The sequence below is a fragment of the Palaemon carinicauda genome, chromosome 22 (genome assembly GCF_036898095.1).
Source record: "Palaemon carinicauda isolate YSFRI2023 chromosome 22, ASM3689809v2, whole genome shotgun sequence".
NCBI lineage: Eukaryota > Metazoa > Arthropoda > Malacostraca > Decapoda > Palaemonidae > Palaemon > Palaemon carinicauda.
In genome coordinates this window covers 74118596-74123591 of record NC_090746.1, presented here as the reverse complement: position 1 = coordinate 74123591, position 4996 = coordinate 74118596, and the positions used below count along the sequence as shown (strand labels likewise).

The 4996-nt window shown below is 33.9% G+C and overlaps 1 protein-coding gene across 5 annotated transcripts in view; it reads right to left on the bottom strand.

Moving 5' to 3' along the window:
• Positions 1 to 4996, bottom strand: part of LOC137616551 (uncharacterized) — a 327286-nt gene that overhangs the window by 67947 nt on the left and 254343 nt on the right. The window lies entirely within an intron of this gene.

Here is a 4996-nt window from a genome sequence, read left to right as displayed (position 1 = left end):
TATTGGGTCCTGGTCAACCTTTTTTATAGTTAGGTTTCACGTTATGTAAATCCAATTACGGATATAAGGGTGGGTTCATGCTTTAGGAGATCATATTTCTTTGTGGTACTGTATGAAATTTGTAACATTATTGTTATTAGCCAAATTCTTGTCATACTTTATAGAGTTGGAGCTTATATACAACCCCAAATTCTTTATGTGACTATTTTGACGAGAATGCTGAGATGGGTTATAGGGATATCACTGCTTGAAAGGTGTGAAAAAGGAGATTGGTAGGCGGTGTGAGATTACAGTGATGATAAGCGTGTCACGACTAAGATGGTATGGACAAGGCCGTCTGGAATTTGAGACGGGGTGTGGGCGCGTGTGTTGAGGGGATGGAAGAGACGAGGTAAGGTGAAGGAGTATGTGGAGGAGAAGAGGTTTGGTGGAAAAAAGATGCCTTTGATATAAGGCATTGGAGAGGGTCATCAAGCAACCAACCCCGTAACGTAGAGATAACGGTGGGAAAGAAGTTAAAATGTATAGCCATTGTAAAGGTTAGGAAAGAATCTAACCATGCTTAGAGGGTTGAGAAGATATATACAACCCCAAAATCTGAATGGGTCTGTATGAAATCTATAGCCATTGTTATTAGCTACGTTCTAACCCCGCTTAGAGGGTTTAGAGATTATATACAACCCCAATGGCTTGAATAAATAGAGTATTGTATAAGGCAAAATTTCGTAGAATAATTAAACGTATTTTCGACTAAAGTTATACAGTATCGCTATCTATTTAATTTTTACGTATGGTATTTATGAATGATTTGATTAACTCATTCTTTTTCAACAGGCTTCAAGAGCAAGAACACTAAATGCACTCTGGATACCATTGGGGGTCCACTACGCAAATCATTACCAGAAACGGTAAGTTTTTCAACATTCTTCCTCTTGAAAGGGTTCCAAGTGAACCCTTTCCTTAGATATTTTAGCGCCCTGGTATCCATTGTGCACCAATCACATTACGTCATTTGACGAATTTAGTTTCTTTATATTTTCCCTTCTTTGAAACCGATTACGAACATATGGGACTTCATCTTTCTACCTGTATATATGTATATATATATATAATATGTATTATAGCCACGAAAGGAAAAATGAAAAAAGACTTGATTGGAGTTAGTACTTTCATCCACTCAGGACATTATCAAACCATCAGCAATGAGAATACTTATACAAACACATCGTATTTATACTGGAGAAGGGGATCCAACAGCTGTCAGTTTCTTAATAATTCCGGAGAAGTCAGATTTTAGATAAAAGGATAATACTGGATTAACGGAAAAACTAAAATAGAAAAAATTGCTACACATCTTTGTTATCCTAAATATTTCTTAGAAAAATGTATAAATAAGGCTAAGAAAACATTTTATAGTGTCCAATTAGAGAGAAAGGAAACAATTAATAATATGCTTTGTTTGCCATTTCATGTTTGTTTTTTAGATTTTATGCCCCTTTTGAAAAAACTAGATATTGCTGTAGTGTTTAAATATAATTGTACATTAAAAAACATGTTTAATTAAGAATAGTTCTGGAAATGATAATAAGTAATATATAGCATTCCTTATTCAGAGTGTAACCTATTTTATGTTGGCCAAACATCAAAAAGTATACCAGTCAGATTAAAACAACATCAGGTGGCCGTCTCCAGGGATTCTCTAATAATGCCTTGGGGCACTGGTTAGGGTCAAGTCACAGAATTGGTTGGTCAAAGACGGAAAGTAATCCATGTAAATGACTATTTCCAAAGGAATATTGTTGAATCATTTTTAATCTCCTGTACTCAAGGTAGAAATTTGAATCTAAGCCAGGTCTGTTTTCCGTTAATCCAGTATTATCCTTTTATCTAAAATCTGACTTCTCCGGAATTATTAAGAAACTGACAGCTGTTGGATCCCTCCCTTCTCCAGTATAAATACGATGTCTTTGTATAAGTATTCTCATTGCTGAGTTTGATAATGTCCTAAGTGGATGAAAGTACTAACTCCAATCAAGTCTTTTTCATTTTTCCTTTCGTGGCTATAATACATTTTATATTCATCACGTGTCAGCTTTCGTGATTTCTACACACACACACACACATTATATATATATATATATATATATATATATATATATATATATATATATATATATATATATATATATATATTACATGATAAGTTTATTGTTCAAATGCTATATGATGCTGGAACACTTAGCTTGCGTGACTTTATTCAGTTTGAGTCAAGTTTTGTGAGATGTTTACATTTTATTCTTTTCTTTTTTTTCGTCAAGTGGTCATTCACATGGACATATAGTCAGTGGGGGGAAATGTGAATGGCTTTATTAACCACTTTTTCCCAATTGGTCAACCACTCGTTATATTTATGAGTATATGGGGACCTCTTGTGTGGCTGAGAGAGAGAGAGAGAGAGAGAGAGAGAGAGGAAGTGAGAGAGAGAGAGGAGAGAGAGAGAGAGAGAGAGAGAGAGAGGAGGTTTATTTTCACCATTATGTTTATTGCAATTAAATGATTATTCAGGGATACAATTTTATAGCATAATCATGAAAGATAATAGTTGTAACATCAACATTTAAGATGTAAATAGCTTGGAACTAAATCTCTCTAGCAGTAACCAAAGGATCCTTTATTCTGTGGCTCGCATGATTCAACTCTAACCTCTTATATCCTACGGTGATTATTGTTATATTTATTTGATTTATTTGTTAGTTTAATAACAGAACAACACCAAAAGGTACGTTTGGATTTATTACATAAATATACTGAAGGTAGAGCAAGAATTTTGGAGATTGGAATGTGAATTTCTTTTGAGTTGGACTATGTTCCGGGGTTGGGGTGGCCTATGTGGTAACGCCCAAGACTGGTGATCGCCAGACTGAGGTTCGAGTCCTGCTCAGACTCGTTAGTTCCTTTTTGTCTACAACCTCACCATCCTTGTGAGCCTATAGGTCTACCTGCTGAGTAATCAGCTGCCATTGCCTAGTCCTCCCTGGTCCTAGCTTGGATGAAGAGGGTCCTTGGGCGCTGATTATATGTATATATGGTCAGTGTCTAGGGGCACTGTCCTGCTTGCTAATGCAATGTCATTGTCCCTTGCCTCTGCCATTTATGAGTGTTCTTTAATCTTTTAAATAGCTTTATAGACTCTGAAACGAATGATTTTTTGTCTGAGGTTAAGGGTGGATAAATTTGTAGATGGGACTGAATCACTTTATGGGAATGGGGTTACTGTATCCAAGTTTGCTATGGTTTCTCCATCTGTGCAATGTCAATGACGATACATGAATAAAATATACACAGAGTTCTCTGTGTCTGCAATACTAGTGGCATTTTTAGATTTATTTCAGAAGCAGTGGTTCTGAAAGCTATTTTATGTTCACCTGTTTATTTTTACGGTCTTGTTGAATTTTTTTTTTTTAAGGTATTTATAACAAATGATATCGGTGTCAATGATCTTTGATGTCAGGATGCCAGGAAACCCCAAAATGAATCAATCTGTGAGCTCGGGGGGAATTAACCATGACAAAATGTGTAGAGTAGAATATATGCAAATATTTCTCAAGACTTAATCAGTCACAACATTGAGAATGTTTACTGATGGAATGCATGCTCAACAATGAATTGCCAACAGTTACTGGCACGTAAGCTATTGCTAGTGCACGCGACCCTTCAAATGTGACGGCTAGATATTTAGATAGATATGCGCCCCCCCCCCCTCTAATGAGAGTATGACTACCTCCCTCTCCCCGCTCCCTAGGGATGCAGAGAACTCAGCGTTACCGGAATATATATACATATATATATATATATATATATATATATATATGTATATATGTATATATATATGTATATATATATATATATATATATATATATATATATATATATATATATGTATATATATATATATATATATATATATATATATATATATATATATATATATATATATATATATATATATATATATACCAGAGACGCCTCCTTGCTCTTTATTATATAGGGGAGATCAAAGGGTCATTAGAATTGGGTCATAAGCGTTAGGCAATAAGCTTTGTGAGTCTACCACAAGCATCAAGGTATTGCAGTATGTTCTTGAGAGGTCCTGCTCAACCAATACATCTTGTGTTAATGTTCCTTAACAATGAGGAGTTCCATTACCTGCAAGACTTCCTCCGGTCATTATATCGTTCATTATGCAGGTCATTACATTGTTCTTTAAGAAGAGGTTGGCTCCTTTTTATATTGGTTTATTTCCCTCGTTATTACAACTTCATTCTCCACCCCTTCTATAAAATAGTTCTTTGTTTGCTATTGCTATTATACGAGCCACAGTATTGTTAAGTTTTGTCGTTATGGAAATAACTTTCTCGTTAAGAGTTTTTTTAACTGTATGAGCGCAGATTGAATTTTTGAGGTATATCATAGTGTTTAGATTCAGGTTGCTTATATATATATATATATATATATATATATATATATATATATATATATATATATATATATATATATATATTCCTCTCTGATTGGGAATAACTTAATGTGATGACAGGGTTTATATATCGCCATTATAAGCAAATCTGTACCAGCCAGGGTCATCCATATTGGTTTGGTTTGCCGTGACCGATCGTACAAAAATCTCCCACCATCACCAATTTGCAGTGCCCAGCGTGGTGATGATAATGGACAAACCCCAGACATGAATAAGGATATGTCTGAGGCCTTTATCCTACAGTGTTCTGGAAACTACCTATTTTGTTGTTATTATATATATATATATATATATATACATACATATATATATATATATATATATATGTATATATATGTATATATATATATATATATATATATATATATATATATATATTTATAAAATCTTTATTCTTTTCAAATATTTTAATATGGAATTCATTCTAACATGAACATAACTTAAAAGTGGAATTATACA